General features: G+C 36.5%; 1 protein-coding gene and 1 long non-coding RNA gene across 4 annotated transcripts in view; one reads left to right on the top strand and one right to left on the bottom strand.

Moving 5' to 3' along the window:
• Nucleotides 1-20,219, bottom strand: part of HTR1E (5-hydroxytryptamine receptor 1E) — a 102,885-nt gene that overhangs the window by 5,759 nt on the left and 76,907 nt on the right. Inside the window, exon 1 of one of the 3 annotated variants that reach the window (XM_058734644.1) lies at nucleotides 825-1,060. The exons of 1 other annotated variant lie outside the window; for it this stretch is intronic. The gene's annotated coding sequence lies outside the window, so the exon portion shown is untranslated. Of the gene's footprint in view, nucleotides 1-824; nucleotides 1,061-20,219 lie in introns of those variants that run through there. One more of the 3 variants, XM_058734645.1, reaches the window with a different exon arrangement.
• On the top strand, nucleotides 1,007-18,937 carry LOC131514518 (uncharacterized). Its single transcript, XR_009263108.1, has 3 exons — nucleotides 1,007-1,114; nucleotides 6,442-6,675; nucleotides 18,737-18,937. It is a non-coding gene; the product is annotated as an uncharacterized LOC131514518 (long non-coding RNA).

Here is a 20,219-nt window from a genome sequence, read left to right as displayed (position 1 = left end):
GTTAATGAGTGAAAAATCATATTTTTTTCCCTCTGGAAAACATTATAATATTTCAGTATTCGTAAATTCTTTACACATATTTTTGATATAATTTCCTTTTTTATCTCTGGGTGTGAAGTTTATTTTTATTCTTCAAAAGATACCTTTTAAAAATTATAATTGACACACAATGTTACATTAATTTCAGGTGTACAACATAGTGATTCACAAGTTTATTCCTTATGCTGTGCTAACCACAAGTGTAGCTACCAAAAAGATACTTCTTAAAAAGTTAAGTTCCCAAACTCTTTCTCATGAAAACATTACCAACTTTAAAGTCTATCTTGCCACCTGAATTACTTTCTTATTTATATTTATTAATATATATGTAACATTTATATGTAAAAGGTGTTTTTTTTGTTTACATTTGGAAACATACATTTACATTGTATCATATTTTAGAAATTCAGGGACATTAAAGAAAAAATTATATTGTTTATAATAAGCAGATTTCAAACCAGTTTTAAAGTTCCATAACAAATTTGAACTCCAAAGATATTTTAATGTCACAATGGAATTGTGCAATTTTGTCTAATTATTTCTGACATTTTACTATCCCACTGTGCATTTCTTTGGAGAAAAGAGAGAAAAAAAGCATATAACACTACTTTGATGTTTATGGCAAATTGTTCTCAGAGTAATATGGTAAATTGACTGTGAAACAGCATTATCATCAAGGTCAAAGAAATGTACATTAAAAAATGTGTTTAGTTTTGGTTAACATTTGTGTTCTTTTAATATCTATCTACCTATTAGTTGATCAATTGATCAACCTACCTACCTACCATCTATGATCTGTCTGTCTCCTGGATAGCTGTGATTAAGCTGGGCAATCACTGAGATACTGACATTTATTGAATGCATAATTGTAAGGAATTTTAAAAAAGTACAAGAGTCCGCCTTATCTGTAGTTTCGCTTCCGCACTTTCAGTTACCACGGTCTGCAAGCCAATGATCCTTTCTGACGAATCAGCAGAAGGTCAGTAGTAGCCTAACAATACGTCACAATGGCTGCGTCATCCACCTCACTTCATCTCATCACGTAGGCATTTTATGTCACATCATCACAAGAAAGGTGAGTACAGCACAGTGAGATATTTTGAGAGACCATATTCACATAACTAAAAAATTTTTTTAAAAATGTGTATTTATTTTTGAGAGACAGAGCACGAGTGGGGGAGGGGCAGAGAGAGAGAGCGTGACACAGAATCTGAAGCGGGCTCCAGGTTCGGAGGTGTCAGCACAGAGCCCGATTTGGGGCTGGAACTCGCAAGTTGTGAGATGATGACCTGAGCTGAAGTCAGACGCTTAACCGACTGAGCCGCCCAGGTGCCCCACATTAACTGTTATTATAGTATATTGTTATAATTGTTCTATTGTCTATTAGTTATTGTTGTTAATCTTTACTAAACCTAACTGATAAATTAAACTTTATCATAGGTACGTGAATATAGGAAAAAACATAGTACATACAGAATTTGGTACTACCTGCAATTTCAGGCATTTACTGGAAGTCTTGGAATATATCTCCTGGGATAAGGGGGAACTACTGTAACCTCAAATATAAATGTATACTCATGAAAACAAGACAATCAAAATCTACATAGGAATATTCACAGCCAATGGCTGCTGGTCAGAATGCCAATCAAATCTCTAATTTGTCTCTGTGGGATTCGGTCTAGGAAAACTTCAAAGAAAACTGAAATTTTTGTGGTTTTAAGAAGGGAAGGGACATGGATTGATATGGATTAGGCTTAACAGGCACAATGATATTAGCAAAGAATGAGGACAGGAACAGGTGAGGCATGTGTAAAATGGAGAGTGGAGTATGTAGGAGTCTTCGGGTGGAATGGGGACTGGAAGTTAGGGAGCAGGAATAAAAATCTCCAGCCATGGTGAGATCTCTCTGGCTCTGGATTTAATTGCTTCTGCCCATTGGGCAAAACCCAAGGAGATGGGGAGATAGTTACCATCTATCCTTTAGATATGGAAAGTAAAAGAAAATGGTTTCACTAAAGACCAAAAATGGGGCAGTTGTTTTTAAGACAGTCTTTATTTTTCTGCAGTGAAATGAGATTCATTCTGCCTCTCTGTTGTCATTATGCTTCTACAGCATTTCTGTGGATGTACCCTTTTTTGAAATTCGTATGTTTCTCTAGTTCTTCCATGGGACTTGTTCTGCCAACAATCCCCTCCTTTTTGTAAATTAAATGTTTTCGTCTCCACTGGTTATTTACCCTTCTTTTATAATCAGTTTAAACTTACATTTATATCTAAGACAGGCTGTAGCATTGAAAGTATATGGGCTTTGGAATCAGGGAGACCGGGTTGTTGCTGAGCCATCATCAGCTTGGGGCAACCTCACTACATTTCCCCCTGTGTCCCACGTGTTTATTTCTCTGTCCAACCCCTTTCTTTTTAAATGAGGGAAAGTTCTTTTTTTTTTTCTGCAAAAATTAATCCTACATTATGTTTTTCTTGAGTTCTTGAGGTTTGTTGGGAGAGCAGTTCTAAATAAAAAGGCTTTTCCATTCTGATCGGAAGATTGAGAGTTTGGAGAGTAGCATGGAGAAGAGACAGAAAACTTCAGAAGTTTTAGTTTGATAATAGAGATAATTAGGAAATGTTATTTTCAAAGTATCAAGTAAAACAAAAATCAAATAATTCAGCTTTATCAAGCTTTTAAAAGCTGCTCTAGGGGCACCTGGGTGACTCAGTCAGTTATCCCTTGATTTCAGTTCAGGTCATGGTCTCAGGATTCGTGAGTTTGAGCCCCGCATTGGGCTCTGCTGACAGCAGAGACTCTGACTGGGATTCCTCCCCTGACTCTCTCTCTCTGCCCCTCCCTGCTCTCTCTGTCTCTCTCAAAGTAAATAAATAAACGTTAAAAAAAATTAAAAGCTGGTCTATTTATCTGAGCTTCCATACATCCTGTCATTTCTCCAGTGACATCATTTTCTTCCTTATTTTGTCTCTATTTATTTTTCATTCCCCCCCCAGAAGACTATACATTCTGGAGGGTGGGGTGTATGCCTGATTCATCTTTTTAGCTGCCTCCAGTTAAATTAGCAAAAACATTACTGGTTGAGGCTATATTGTCAGCTCTTTAATGTGACTCCCTGGTTTATTTTGTGCCCAGGCCTTTCAGAATAGGAGTTGAGTGTTGTATCCTTGTGTTGTCAGTCACTCCAAATTCCTGCACACATCCAGCTTTCCATCTTTTATCTTTTTTTTCATTTAACATCTATCTTAAAGTTTGTTCCATAACACCATGTGGAACGCAGTCTTTCGAATCACTGGGTGGGATGACATGGGAGCAATTACAGATTGAACAAGTCTGAGAACTGCACCTTGGAGCTTTTCACTAATCAAAGGTCAGGAAGGAAAGGAGGAACCAGTGAAACAGAGAACAGCTGTTGAGGTGGAGGAGGATGATGGAGATAATCCCAAGACCAAGTGAAGAAAGTGCATGAAGAGCAATCAGCTGTGTAAGTGCTGCTGACAGGTGGTGGGTGACGAGGACTTGATCATTGGGCTGGGCAATGTGGATGACACTGATGACCTTGACAGGACCCATTTGGTGCAGTGGTGGAGATGAAAGTCTGAATGTGGTAGTTTTAAGAAAGAATGGGAAGGAAGGAAATAGAGGATTGGATAAGAACAAGTATTTCAAGAGTTTTGCCTTTGAAAAGGGGAACAGAGAAATAAGGTAGCTATGGGGGGAGATGTGGGGTCAAGGTTGTTTTCTTTTTAGGATGAGAGATTGTCTTTTTAAACTGGACTGTTTACAGTTTTCTTTGCTGCTACACCCAATATACTTTATATTGGGGCAGAGAGCATTTCTGGAGTGAGTGAAATGTAAAAGAGGAAGGAGGAAAGCAGTGATGGAATAGGCAGGGAGTCAGTGGGGTGGGGGCACCAGGTAGGTAGAATTCTCTGAGGAATTTCAGGGATTACATTGGGGATCATGAAAGGGAAAAAGATATAGCCATACTCAGGAAATGATCCAACTTCAATTGTCTTGGTTCCTTTACCGTGTTAAGGAAATAGCACATGGTTTTATTATCACTAGCAATTCCTTAGGAGGTAGTATGATTTCTTTTTTTTTTTCTTTTTTCTTTTTTTAAAATTTTTTCTAGAGGTAGTATGATTTCTAATTAGAACAATGCTTGTTAAATAGCCCCCCCCCCCAAATTTAAGTCTCTTTTGCCTTTAACATAGTAGGAGAGGAGGAACTATGTAACACTTAACTCAAAACACATGCTGCAGAACAATCCAAACACTAATATCAATACACCAAGCTTGCATTAGTCCACTGGGATGGAAAATTAACTGCAATAATCACAGCTAAAAATGGACATATCCTATCAGGAGTTAATGGGGGGAGGTTTATAAAATTTAGTTTCTGTTTTGATTATGACATGGAAAATACCAGTGCAGTCCAAAGCCATATTTAAATAGTTTTTCATTGAAATTGCAAATAGGGAGAATCACTGTAAACCAAATGGGTCGGGGTATACTGCTTTCATTTACTGAGATGCTTCAGAGCCTCTGATTTAGTATACTACCCCAGTGGCAGAACACCAGGGATAGGTCATGAGCACACTCATTTTTAGATTAAATTTAATTAATTAATTTTTATTTATTTATTTATTTATTTATTTGAGAGAGCAAGAGAGAGAGCTGTGAGGAGGGGAGGGGGCAGAGGAGAGAGAGAATCTTAAGAAAGCTCCATGCTCAGCTTGGAGCCCAATGCAGGACTTGATCCCATGACCCTGGGATCATGACCTGAGTTGAAATCAAGAGTTGGATGCGCAACTAAATGAGCCACCCATGTACCTCTAGCACACTTATTTTTTAATTTAATTTTTTAATGTTTATTTATTTTTGAGAGAGACAGAGACAGAGCATGAGAAGGGGAGGGGCAGAGAGAGATGGAAACACAGAATCTGAAGCAGGCTCCAGGCTGTGAGCTGTCAGCACAGAGCCTGATGTGGGGCTCGAACTCACAGACTGTGAGATCATGACCTGAGCCGAAGTCGGACGCTTAACCGACTGAACCACCCAGGCGCCCCTAGCACACTTACTTTTAATTTCACCATCTTACGTAGTCTTGGTTTTCAACAACTCTTTTTCAAAAAAAATTTTTTTTAATGTTCATTTGTTTTCGAGAGAGAGACAGAGACAGAGCGCTGGCGGGGGAGGGGCAGACAGAGAGAGGGAGACGAAGAATCCAAAGCAGGCTCCAGGCTCCGAGCTGTCAGCACAGAGCCCGACGTGGGGCTTGAACCCACCAACCATGAGATCATGACCTGAGCCAAAGTGGGAGGCTTAACCAACTGAGCCACCCAGGCACCCCAGTTTTCAACAACTCTTTATGATTTACCATAAATATTCTTTCATCTCTTCTTTGATTATTTTCATTTTGCCCTAATTTCTTCAAATAATTAAATTTTAAAAATCTCTAATGTAGGATCTAAGAAATAAAACACACAAAACAACACAAAACACACTCTACTACAGAGAACAAACTGGTGGTTGCCAGAGGGGAGGAGAATGGGAGGACGAAGTAGGTGCAGGGGATTAAGAGGTATAAACTTCCAATAATAAAATGAGTAAGTCATGGGATATGAAGTGCAGCATTAAGGAATATAGTCAATAATATTGTAGTAAATATGTATAGTGATAGATGGTAATGAGACTTACCATGGTGACCACTTAATAATATATATAAATGTTGAATCACTATGTTGTATACCTGAAACTAATATTGAATAGCACATCAACTATACTTCAATAAAAAAAGAAAAAAATCTTCAATGGGTGCTAATTTCTTTTTTTTTTTTTTTTTCAAATTTTGGGAGTAGCTGCTTGCCCTCATATTACTAATTTTATCTCTCTAATTGTTTTAAATTCACTTCCTCAGCCTTCATAAAGCTTCTCCTTGGCCTGTTATAGGAAAGAAAGGGGTACATAGTAGTTTCTCGGTTTGTTCTTCAGTGAGAGCAAAGGAAGGTGCCCAGGAGATACTGGATTGTGGAGTTCATTGTTTTTTTTCTTGTTTATGTAAATTGTGATTGAGACATGCCATGTGATTATTATGAGGTTATTATAGTCATAATAACAGGAAAATACTATCATTGTAAAAATCAAACAAAACAATACATAGAGTTTTAGGAGATGTTTATATATTCTGGACACAAGTCTTTTGTCAGAAGAATGTTTTGTGAATATTTTCTTCTACTCTAGCTTTGCTTTTATGTTTTTTAATGATCTCTTTTGATGAGAAGATTTTAATTTGGATGAAGTCTAAGTTCTCTATTTTTTCTTTATGATTAGAGCTTCCTGTGTCAAAGAAATGACATCAAGTTCACAAAAATGTTTTTCTGTATTTTCTTCTAGAAGATTAAAATCTTTAGCTTTCATGTGGGAAGAGGTCATCAGGGGACATGACCACTGATTGACCTGTAAGCTGGATCCAGACAACCAGAGGCATCTCACCACCTACCTTCCCCTATCCTTGGAATGTGTGCTGAGCCTACCCATTCCCATAGTGGGAACCGTTTTGAAGGATGCAGCCTTGAGAGAACAATTTGTAGATGAGACTGTCTGGATGGAATGCATTACTGAACCCAGGTAAGGCTTCTATATAAAGATTCTGGAGGATGGGTGTGGAGGTCTACTCTTCTCATGGGCAGACAAGCCTCCTGTGTAATTTTCCTTTCCTATTAAACCTGCCGCCTACCAATCTGGAGTGGTCTGTCTCTTAGACTCTCCTTGCCCTCCATTCAGGGGCCAATTTCAGATTTCAACTGAGAAATTCCTGAATTTGTAAATCAACAGTTCATGATCTATCTTGAATACATTTTAGCATTTGGATATGAGGTAAGTGTTAAGGTTTATCTTTTTTCCCAATATGGGTATCTGGTTATTTCAGCAACTTTTGTAGGAAAGACTTTATTTCCCCAATTGAAATGCTTTGGTGTCTTTGTCAAAAATCAGTCAACTGTATGTGTCACTCTATTCTTTTTTTTTTAAATGTTTGTTTATTTATTTATTCATTTTCGAGGGAGAGAGAGAGAGAGAGGCAGGGAGAGGCCTGTATTTTTTATTTAATTTTTAAATTTGAGTATAGTTGACACACGTTACATTAGCTTCAGGTGTACAGTGTAGTGATTTGACAAGTTTATATGTTATGCTATGCTCACCACAAGTGTAGCTATCATTTGTCACTACACACTGCTGTTACAACATCATTGACTGTATTCCTTATGTTGTGCCTTTTATTCCTATGACTTATTCGTTTTGTAACTGGAATCTTATATCTCTCACCCATTCACCCATTTTACCTATCCCACACACCCACCGTCCCTTTGGAAATCATCAGTTTGTTCTCTGTATTATAGGTCTGATTGTCCTTTTTGTTTGTTTAATCATTTGTTTTGTTTTTAAGATTCCACATATGAGTGAAATCATATGGTATTTGTCTTTCTCAGTCTGACTCATTTTACTTAGCATAATACCCTCTAGGTCTATCCATGTTGTCACAAATGGCAAACAAAACAAAACTCAACCTTTTTTATTGCTGCATAATATTCCATTGTGTATATCTATATCTGTATCTATATCTATCTTTATCTATCTATTTATCTGTATCTATGCAACATCTTTTTATGTATTTGTGTGTCAGTGGACACTTGGGTTGCTTCTATATGTTGGCTATTATAAATAATGCTGCAATAAACCTAAGGGTGTATAAATTGGTAGCATTTCTATTAACTAATAATCAAGTAGCAAAAAGAGAAATATCCCTATGCATTATAATATTTTTGATGTTTTTGTAAATGGTACTTGTATTTCAATTTCCATTTTTATTTTTTGCATAGGGAAATACAGTGGATTTCTGGATATTGATTTTCAATCTGTGATCTTGTTAAATACTCTTATCAATCCTAGTAGATATTTTGTAGATTCTTATGATCTTTCTGTGAAAACAATCATTTCATTTGCAAACAGACAGTTTTATTTCTTCTGTTTTATTCCTTTTATTTCTTTGTCTTGCCATGTTATACTGACTAGTACTACAGTGAAATGCTGAATAGGGGGTGCCTGTTTGGCTCAGTCAGTTGAGCATCTAACTCTTTTTAGATTTTGGCTCAGGTCATGATTCCAGGGTCTTGGGATTGAGCCCCATACTATTGGGCTGTATGTTGAGTGTGGAGCCTGCTTAAGATTCTCTTTCTGTCAGGCTGCCTGGGTGGCTTAGTCCGTTAAGCATCTGACTTTGGCTCGGTTCATGATCTCATGGTTTGTGGGTTCGAGCCCCACATTTGGGCTCTGTGCTGACAGCACAGAGCCTGGAACCTGTTTCAGATTCTGTGTCTCCCTCTCTCTCTCTCTGCCCTCCCTCCCTTACTCACACTCGGCCTCTCTCTCTCAAAAATAAATAAACAGTAAAAAAAAAAAAATTAAAAAAAAGATTCTTTTTCTCTCAAGACAAATATGTGACTTCACTCATATGAGGACTTTAAGATACAAAACAGATGAACATAAGGGAAGGGAAGTAAAAAGAATATAAAACAGGGAGGGGGACAAAACATAAAAGACTCTTAAATATAAAGAATAAACAGAGGGTTACTGGAAGGATTGTGGGAGGGGCGATGGTATAAATGGATAAGGGACATTAAGGAATGTACTCCTGAAATCATTGTTGCACCATATGCTAACTAACTTGGATGTAAATTAAACACTAAATAAATAAAAAAAAATTCTCTTTCTCTCTCTCACTCTGCCCCCTTCCCTGCTTGTGTGCTGTCTCTAAATAAATAAATAAATAGTCCTTTAAAAAATGCTGATTAGAAGTGGTAAGGGCAGACATTCTTATCTTCTTCCCAATATACATGGGGGAAATGTTCATCATTTATCATTAATATATTAACTACAAGTTTTTCTTAGATCCCTTTTATTAGTTTGAGGAAATTTTCTTCTATTCCTAAATTGCTGATAGTTTTTATAATAAGTGGGCATTTAATTTAATCAAATGTATCTTTTCAACTACTGAGATGGTTTTGTGATTTCTTTATTCTGTTAATGTGGTGAATCACAGTAATTGATTTTTGGATGTTAAAACAATCTTGTGGTCTTGGAAAAACTTCCAAGTCTTGGAAAAACATCATAATTAGTTTCGATGTATTGTTTTTTAAAAAACATCTATTGCTGACTTTGATTTGCTATTTTTTGTTAAGGAGTTTTACATTTATGTTAAGGAGTGATATTTGTCTGAAAATTTCTTTTCTTGTATTAATTTGTGAGTTTTGGTATCAAGGCTATGCTGTCTTTTAAAAAATGAGTTTAAAAATTTTTCTGAAGGGTTTTGAGAAATATCAGTGTCATTTCTTTTGTGAATATTTGATGGAATGTACTTGTGGATCTCTTTGGAACTTGAGTTTTCCTTGTGGGAGATTTTTAAGTGCAAATTCTTTACTCAAATAAAAAAAACCCATAAACAGCAACACCAAAACACCATATATTGGGCTTTGTGGGATTTCTGTTTATTCTTGTGTCACTTTTGGTAACTTATATCCTTTAAGGAATTTTTCCATTTAATCTTAGTTTAATTAAGAATTTAATCTTAGGGGCGCCTGGGTGGCGCAGTCGGTTAAGCGTCCGACTTCAGCCAGGTCACGATCTCGCGGTCCGTGAGTTCGAGCCCCGCGTCAGGCTCTGGGCTGATGGCTCGGAGCCTGGAGCCTGTTTCCGATTCTGTGTCTCCCTCTCTCTCTGCCCCTCCCCCGTTCATGCTCTGTCTCTCTCTCTGTCCCAAAAATAAATAAAAAACGTTGAAAAAAAAAAAATTTAAAAAAAAAAAAAAAAAAAAGAATTTAATCTTAGTTGTCAAATTCATAGTCATAAGGTTAGTCATAATATTCCTTTCATGTTCTTTTTTTTTTTTTTTTTTTTTAAATTTTTTTTTTCAACGTTTTTTATTTATTTTTGGGACAGAGAGAGACAGAGCATGAACGGGGGAGGGGCAGAGAGAGAGGGAGGCACAGAAGCGGAAACAGGCTCCAGGCTCTGAGCCATCAGCCCAGAGCCTGACGCGGGGCTCGAACTCACGGACCGCGAGATCGTGACCTGGCTGAAGTCGGACGCTTAACCGACTGCGCCACCCAGGCGCCCCACCTTTCATGTTCTTTTAATGCCTGTAATATCTTTGTGATATTCTTTCATTCTTGCTATTGGTTTGATCAATCTAGGTAAGGATTTTTCAATTGTATTAATCTTTACAAAGAATCAGCTTCTGAATGACTTGGTTTTCTCTATTATCTATTCTTTAATTACTTTTAGCCTTTATATTTATTATTTCCTTCCTTTCCTTACCTTGGTTTAACTCACTCTTCTTTTTCTAGTCTCTTAATGTAGAAGCTAAGAAAATTAGTTTAAAACTTTTTTTCACCAACAATGTAAGCATTTAGAATTATAAATTTTGCTCTAAGCACTATGTTAGCTGCACCCTATACATTTTAGTATTTGTATTTTCATTATTGTTTAGTCAGAAATATTTTCTAATATCTTCGTGGTTTCTTATTTGGCTTATGCAACATTTAGGAGTGCACTTCTTAACTTCGAAAATAAGGATTTTATATGTTCTTTTAAAATTGACTTTTAATTCCGTCATACTCAGGCTTATAAAACATTGTATGATTTCAGTCATTTGAAATTTATTCAGACTTATTTTATGGCTCAGCTTATAGTCTCTGTGGTGATGTTATGTGTATGTTAAAGAGAATGTATATTCTGTGATTCTTCCATGTTATTTGCTTGACAGAATTGTTCAAATTTTTTATACCTTTGCCAATGTTTTGTCAACTTTCTGTCAATTGTTGAGAGAAGGGTTAAAATCTGTAACTATAATTTTAGATATGCTAATCTCCTCTTTTGGCTAGGTCAATTTTTGAGTCATGTATTTTGAAAGTAAGTTATTAGATATATACTCATTTAGAATTGCTGTCTTCTTGATGAATTGACCGTTATATCATTATATACCTCTGTTTGTCCCCAGTGTTCTATGTTCCGATGTTTACTTTGTATGATTTTAATAAAGCCACTCCAGCTTTCTTTTAATTAATGTTTGCATGGTATATCTTTTTCTATACTTTTACTTTTAACCTATCTATGTCTTTATACTTAGTGGGTTTCTTATAGATAGCCTCTATCTATAAGATATAGATATCTTATAGATAGCCTCTTGCATTTTTGTCCAGTCTTTCTCTGCCTTTTAATTAGGATGTTTAGATTATTTACACATAGTAATTATTGATGTGCTTGTTTTTAATTCTACCATCTTTGTATTTACTTTCTATTTAATCAAGTATCCTTTTGTTTGATTTTTTTAGCACTTTATGATTTTCAGCATCCAAGTTCTGTGCATGTGATGGTAAATTTATACCTAAGCATCTTACTAGTTTTTTCTGGAGGGATTGTAAATGGCATTGTTTCTTTAATTTCAGGTTTGACACGTTTATTTTTAGGATGCAGAAATGTGATTTATTTTGTGTTTTGATCTTGCTTACTCACCTATTAGTTATAGGACTCTTTTGGTAGACTCTGGTGTTTTCTGCATAGATGATCATGTCATTTGCAAATAGGAACACTTTGTTCTTTCTTATCTGTATTGCTTTTCTTGCCTTTTTGAAGTAGCTAGACCTTCCAGTACTATGTTGATTATTAGTAGTGAGAGCATCCTTCTTTAGCTTCTCCCTACCTTAGGGAGAAAACATCCATTCTTTCCCTGTTAACAGAAGAGGGATCATTTTTGGGGAATGGAAGGTGAGCATAAGTGGTATGTGCCATTTCTAGGCCTGGTGTACAAAAACTTTTAATGTACTATCCTAGCTCTCAATCTCCATCCACTAGTGGATGGGATCGAAGTATCCTGGGGAGGGGGGTGTCTCTGAATGACGAGGTGGGGCAGAATGCAACCCCTTCTCCTTCTGACTTGCATTAGATGGTGATATAAATGAGAAATAGCATTTTACTGTGTTAAGTCACTGATACTTTGGGGCTTATCACTTAAAGGAACTAATTATTTACCTTAAGTAACACATCCTTGAGTGATTTAATCTCTGGATGTTTGGTTTTACAACCCGAAAAATGAGGATAATTATATCGACCTCACATATTTATAGAAAAAAAGGAAATGAGACAGCATTTGCCAAAGTGCTTGCACATTTCCTGTAACGTGAGGTACTCAATAAACATTTGTTCAGTCTCCTGTTTGCTGAGCATACTCATATGTAGATATACTAATGGGTTTGTTATCTTCATATTGAACTAAAAGGTATTTACTAGTGTTTGTGTCTTTGAATATTTAATCCATCCCTTTAAAATGTATTCTTCAGCAATAAAAGTGATGAAACAAAATGTAAACCTCATATATACTGATCAGAATATTATGCATTTGTCAGTCCCCCTAACATAGAATTCATAGTCGAATTTGACTTTAAGGACTGTTTTTAAGAAAATTCATACCACATGTATTACAGGTTATGCTCATGCCTTTCTTGTATCTTTTGGAAACACAATTATATGAAAAGATGAGGAGAAAAAGAGCAAGGAAGTTTTCCCCATCTCTATAAAATTTATGTGGAAAGCAGATATATGCCTTTTTTTAACCAAGTCACTTCCATTCATTTACAAAGTCATTTTGAAGGGATTATTGTTTAGAAGACAAATCCAAAAAGATGTCTAAAGGAAGAGATGGTTGAGATTTCTTTGACAAAGCTAAGGGATTTAGGTGATGAGTGAGGATGGGGGTGTGGTGGAGTTTAGGTTGGGGCTGAAACCTTCAAGGTTGAAAGCAGAGGATGGCCTGTGTGGGAAAAGGCTTTTTCTTGGGAAAAGGAAGTAATTTAGAGAACTGGGTGGCAGGAAGGGGCTATGACTTATGGGCAAAATGATTTTACTATTTTGGAGATGATAATATAAATTTCAGATATTGTTATAATATCCTAGATAACTTCTAGAGTAAAGAGAATTTAGAGAAGTTTCTCAAATTTGAAGGTTTGTCTAAAACTTATGTTTTTAATTTGAGTCTTTTATGCTATTAAACATAGACACTATTGTATAGCTAGCACACTTTTGTTTCTTTGAAATCTGGTTAGTTTACTGGTTTGGGCTTTTACCTTAGTACTTTTGCTGACCTATAAAGGAGAGCCTCAATTTTTGTTATGTTCAGAACACATTCTGTTTCTCAGATTACTACAAATAATTATTATAAATAATACTCAGGTTATTCAGTGAAGAACAAACATTGATTTTCCTTTTTTAAAAAAGTTTATTTATTTTGAGAGACAGAGAGAGAGAGAGTGGGACTGGGGCAGAGAGAGAGAGGGAGACAGCAAATCCCAAGCAGGCTCCACAGTGTCAGTGCAGAGCCCCATGCAGGGCTTGAACTCAAAAATCACGAGATCGTGACCTGCGCCAAAGTCAGATGCTTAACCGACTGAGCCACCCAGGACCCCGACATTGCTTTTCCTTTTATTGTGTAGTGTGCTGTTTCCACTCCACCCCTGGCTGTTAAACTCATTCAGCTTCCCCAAACCTTTTTTAAAATGTGCGTCTTGGATTGGGCAATGCATTAGCTATAGAATTCTGCCATGCTTCAGACAGCATATGATGAGATAAATTTGTACCATCTATTTTTTTTTTACATAAACTTTTTGTTTCGGTATAATTTTATATTTATAGAGAAGTTGTGAAGATAGTACAGAGTTCCTGTATATCCATCACCCAGCTTTACCCATTGTTAACATCTTACATTACAGAGTACATTTATCAAAACTAAGAAAGCAACATTATTCATCACTATTAACTAAACTCCAGACCTTAGTTGGATTTAACCAGCTTTTCCATTAATGCCTTCTTTCTGTTTCATTGCAGGACACATCATAGTTGTCACATTTTCCTAGTCTCCTCTGGTCTGTGATAATTTCTCACTCTGTTTGATTTGCATGACTTGGATGGTCTTGAGGAGTACTGGCCAAGTATTTTGTAGAATGTCTCCTGATCTTGGTTTGTCTGATGTCTTTATCATGGTTAGACTGGGGTTATGGGATTTGGGAAGAATACCTTCTCATTACCTCACATCAGAGTACATCATATCCACATGGCATTACTGGTGATGTTAACCTTCATCACTTGGTTAAGGCAGCTCTCTCCAGGACTCTCCACAGCAACGGGACTGTTTTTCCCTTTCCCTGCTCTAATTTTTGGGAGTGAGTCACTAAGTGTAGCTCACCCTCAAGGGTAGGGAATTAAGCGCCACCTCCTGGAGGGGAGAATATGTGTATATATGATTTAGAATTCTTCTGTGGGGAAGATTTGTCTCTCCTCTACCATTTATTCTACTTATTCAGTAATTTATATTTGTACTTATATGTCTGTACATTTATGACTCAGTCCAAAGAAAACCATAGCCTCTAGTTTTGGGACAATTATCTTTATAAAAGTGCTGTTGATGCCTAGTTACATTATTTGTTTATCAATATAGACTTATGAATATTTATTTTATACTTTTTAATTGAATACTGCATTATTTTGCTGCTTAAATTGTTCCAGCATTGGCCATCAAGAGCTCTTTCAGTTGGCTGTTGATACATTGTCTCTTTTATCACACTATTTTCCTTTGTCCAGAATGGACAGGCTACACCTCTTTGAAGGGTGTTGGGGAAAAACAATCTGCTCTGTGAAGTATAGATAAGGTTTTTAGTCAATAGAGAGTCTCTATTGCCAGCAAATAAAGCCTTTAAATATGAAGGACACCTGTAGAAGTGTTGTTTACTTTTCAGCTGAGAATAATAAAAATGAACTTTATGAAGTGCCTTTCATTTAAGTGAGCTGGTGCCGGAGGTTAAATTAGCATATTAAAAAAAATGAAATGATGTTTTTTTGACCCAGCTTTAATGATATTACTGAAGTACTCAATTCTTCAGGGAAGATCTGGGCTTGTTCCTGTGCTGTGCACACAATTTTCTTTTAAATCTTCTGCAGTGCAATGTGCCTTTGTGGCAGACTCAAGGGAATGAGCATTTAAGCCATCTGCAGGACTAAGGTTTCCTACTGGGCTTCCACCTGGGGAAGCATTGCTAACTCAGACCACTTGGCTCTGCTCCAACTAGTTCCAAGGGCATGTTCTACAAGAGGGAGGTTTGCAAGTATCTTTTTTGGGGGGTGTGGGGGGCTCAATCTACTTCGTGCTGAGAAGCAAGAGGTAGTGCGTTATAATGAAATGGAGGGGCCAAGAGTAGAGACTCCTGTGAATGCATCTCAGATCTATTGATGGTTGGCTGTGTGGCCCTGAAAAAGACACTCTATGCCTTTGGATCTCAGTTTCCCTGTGTTACCAGGACTTCATTATTTCTGACCATCTCTCAGATCTAATGTCTTATGATTTTTATGCTACAATTTTATGGTGGCTGGAAGAGGGGTATGTGCATATATTTACAATTCAATTCCAAGAGTGAAGTAGCCTCTAGTTTTGGAGAAATTATATTTGTAAATGGGCATCTATTGATGCCCCATAAAAATGCCAATGTTTCTTGACATTTATATGGCACTATTATTTTTCAAATTTACTTTCACCTTAATTTTGTAGTTTCAACATTAATTTTCTGTTTTTTACTTTGGACACATAATCTTTCTATCAAACATACACATTTATCTGTTCACTTTAACTCTCATGTTGATATTTAGCCATGTCTCTCTTTCCTTGGCTGGTTTTCTCCCAGTCTGTCACTTGTCATGGGTGGTGTGTGGTCTCTCACATTTATGCAAATCTTAAGATTGCCTTTGTTCCATACTATCAATTTCAAGGATATTTGCATAGAGAATAGTCTTGAAAGGTAGGGATTGGGGAAGGGAGGCATGCTTATTGTCTAGTATGATAAAGATAATGCCTGCTTTGGAGTAATGAGCAGGATGCTTAATGCCCATTACAAAATATTTGAGTTCCCTAAACTCAGTATGCAGCCTGTAATGCACTCACTGTATGTGAGAGTCAGCTGACCTTCTTGGCATCACTCGGTGTGAATTTGGGCTTGGGAAATTGGTACAAGAAAATGCTAATACTCTGGCTACTGCTATTGCTATAGTAAAGTCCTTACTCTCTGACTCAGGAATCTCCTGTTTTCTATGTGGTTTCCATAAAACTGTGGCACGCTTATTTGTTAGCTTATAAGTAGGATAAAATAGCATATTTTGACAGTTAGTTCTTTGTACTATACTTCCCTTGTGAACTTTCAGAGGGTTGTGTACAATCACTAGTTTTGCGGGGTTGTCCTCTCTTTATTCATACTTACCTTGAGCTTGATGTGGTACCATCAAAAGAATTGAGAACTTGGATTTCCAGAGAATTGGATTCAAATATACATTTGGTCATTTTCCAGCTTTGTAATGCTGGCGAGTCACTTAATATCTCTGTACTTCTTTCTCTTTTTAGTGGAGATGACCTGCTTCACAAGGTTATTATGAAGGTAAAACAAGATTTTATATACCTGTGCTACCCAATATGGCAGCCATACATGACTGTTTAAGTTAAAACTAAATTAAATTAAAAAATCATTTCCTTTAAGTTAAAACTAAATTAAATGAAAAAATCATTTCCTTGGTTATACTGGTGCCATTTTTCAAATATTTAACAGGGGCTTTGTTATGTTTCTTTTAAACTTGATGAACCCTTTTAGTTGCTAAGCTATTATCAGTCACAGTCCCTTCTAGAATATAGTTAATTAGATTTCACTATTTTCCTGCAAAATGTTGAAAGAGTCTATAAGGATTAGTAGCACTAATCAGAATTTGAAAGGGCACTGATACCTCTGTAAATATTATAGGATTATATTTATTTTTTTTTCCTTTTTAAACTGCCACAGGTGAGGTACTTCAAATGTAATAGGAAAGGCAAATAGTTTCACCTCATATAAACTCCAACCCATGGGTCCTAGATGCTGGAGTGCTGGGCGGAGGATTTAGAGGCGGTGTCCGGACTCAGTCCAGAGTTATGACTGATTATGATAAATCACTAGCAACTAGCCTAGATTGATATCTGAAAATCTTAAGTTTTTTTTTTCCTAGAAATAAAAAAATTAATAATTATCTTTCTAAATGGCAGCAAAGGTATTGAGGACTATCGTCTTGATTCAATCTAATTTCAATTCCAGTTCTGCCTAGAGAAAAACAAATTCTTCCAATCACCATGCTTATGAACTGAAGCTCTTATCAGAAAACTGATAGAATTGTGACCCTTAATGCTACTTTTTTTATTGTTTATAAGAATCACAGCAAGGAAGTGATGTACCTTTCTTCCCTTCCATAACAGCACAAATAGTAAATAACAGTGGTAGTGGTTACAAAATACATGTATGTAAAATATAAAATTGTCTTCCAGGGTGGAAGATGATATAATTCTACTCTCACTAGGAAGTTCAAGACTCTGAGCTGCTTTTCACAAAATGCAGTCAAATTTATTCATGGTCTACAGTTTGAGCTTGTTAATAAGCAGTACATAAACACTTTAAGACCCAGCACATATTAATTATGTGTGTGTGTATATATATATATATATATATATATATATATATATATATATGTTTACTGGAAAGCAAACTAACAACAGTTCCATATTGGGATACCTGTTGAATGAAGACTGATGACAAAATACAAAGAGAATAAAGTAACATCTGTTCCTGAGTCTGATATTTAGGAAAGCAAAATATTAGTGCTTTTGGCACAAATGGTAACTCTATGAACAGATGTTTTACCTTGTTATACAATATAATGAGTACTTGTAGAGTAATGGAAATACACCAGTCAGATTGAGTCAAATTTTAAATATGCCGTTGTGAGATGAACTATAATTACAATTTTTTTTCCTTTCCTTTTTTGTTGTTTACTCTATCTCTTAACTTGGCTTGGAAAGAAATGGTTTCAGTGACATGTTTTCAGCACATTTGACAAGAAATTATGGGAAAAGAGTATCTGGTTAGGGCATGAAAACATTTCCAGAAGAGCATTCAAGAGTTTGACTTCTAGAATGTTTGCCTCTCAGTGTTCATCAAACTTGTCAGAGTGCAAGGTTTCTAGTATAGTGAAGAGTAAATATGATGTGTACTCTGTGGTCAGAGTGCTAGGGGCTTAAGACCGGTCTTTGCTGCTTGCCAGTTCCTTGCCTTTGAGGAAGAAACTAGGCCTACATAGTCCTCAGTTTCCCTCATTTGGCTGTTGGAGATGCTGGGGGCAGGATGGACTGGAACACTCATTTTCTTCCCCGCAGTGTCCCATGGAGGCATAGTCGGGGGGCGGTTATCTGCTTTCCTTCCCAGGAGAGAACAGCAGCATGTTCAGTAACAGTTTTCCACCTACTGAAAAAACTTGAGAGTGTGAGATTGGGGAAAGCCTGGCATTTGTGCCCACCCCCTCCCCCAGATCACAGACCTGCCAGGGTGCAGGAGAGGCTGGAGCTCTCATGCTCAGGTTGTCAGTACACAGACCATCAGACCACATAAGCCTGTCCCAGCTACATGTCAGTTCTCTCTGTTCCAGCTTTATAGCATGACACTGGGTGGAAAGGTCAGCGTGGTCATTCCCTGGTTATTTTCAGTCCAGGAGAGAGGGACAAAAAGTGCATTATTTTTTTTACCAGGTGGAAAGTGAATTTGCCAACCAACTTGAATAAAGCAGATGCCTCGATTCCAATTTGGTGGCTTCTGATTGTTGGAGGAGTAATGGAGCTAACATGTAGAGGCAGGTAGGTCACACTTGGCACATGAATAAGTCCTGTTTAGGTACTAGTTATGATCAGTATGATCATGATTATTGTTATCATTATTTTCAATTGGTTAGATTGCAGAAGATTGGCACTAGTACTCCCAAACTTCCAGCATGATTCAGTATTGCTACCTGATTCACGTGGTTGTCATGATCATCAGTTTAGATAACATATCAATTTGCTTTGTAAAGTGTAAAGCACATTATATAATAGTGATGATAATAGAGTATTTAGTGTTTTTATGTGACACCATGGGGTGATATTCCTTGCCAGTTTCTCACTTCTCTCCTGGCTTTTCCAGGACAATTTCAAAGTCTTGGTCAAATAACACAGTTAGACATTACAGCGGAATTAGTAAGTATATTGTTAATTTCCCAACATGAATAATTCATGGTAAAGATATTTCATAAACAGGCCATCTCTTAACTCTCTGTTGAAACAAAGCTGTCATGGTTCTGGGCTTATGCCTGTTGTGCTATTTTAAAAGAATTTGGAACATTTATGTAAGAACCCAAGATTGTGAATAGAATTTGGACAAATGTAAATAGTGTTTTAGTGTTAACCCAAACCTGGATTGAACTCCTTTTGCTTTAAATATCTGCTAGTTCTCTTTCTAAGACAAAGTATATTCATTGAATGGCCAGGATAATTTCTTATTCTTAGTACTGTCTTATAGTCCTCACTGGCCTTGTCCTAATTTATTAACTCAACAGATAGTTATTGAGCACCTATTTTGTGTAGTTACTGTTTCACCTGTTGGGGATGTAGTATAAATAAAGAAAACAAATAAACTATACCTTCCACAAGTTTATATCCTGTTCCTAGCATAATTTATTTAAAATGAAATATTAATTGTGATTCCCTTAGAGACTTAAAATGTACTTAAAAGTACATTTTATATAATTCCCAGGATACTGTAACTTATGGGAAGTGTTTTAAATACATACATACATTCATACCTCTTTATTCTTTACATGGAAACACTCCTTAAACCTTTAGTGTTTATAGAATTATTAATTTGACCATATTAGTTTGATCAACATTATTTGCATATTTATCATATAATCTCCCATCAGGAGAAAAGTAAATAATTGTTTTCAGCCTAGATTATACCACCGATGTATTTGACTTGATACTTTTAAATAAGAGCTTTATGTTTTCCTCAATATCTTTCAGTCAGAGAAACCTCCTTATTCTAGGGGCACCTGGGTGTCTCAGTCAGTTAAGCATCTGACTCTTGATCTCAGCTCAGGTCATGATCTCATGGATCATGAGTTCAAGCCCTGTATCTGGCTCTGTGCTAATGGCATAGAGCCTGCTTGGGATTCTTTCTCTCCTTCTCTCTACCCCTCACCTG

The sequence above is a fragment of the Neofelis nebulosa genome, chromosome 6 (genome assembly GCF_028018385.1).
Source record: "Neofelis nebulosa isolate mNeoNeb1 chromosome 6, mNeoNeb1.pri, whole genome shotgun sequence".
NCBI lineage: Eukaryota > Metazoa > Chordata > Mammalia > Carnivora > Felidae > Neofelis > Neofelis nebulosa.
This window is presented reverse-complemented; position numbering and strand designations above follow the sequence as displayed.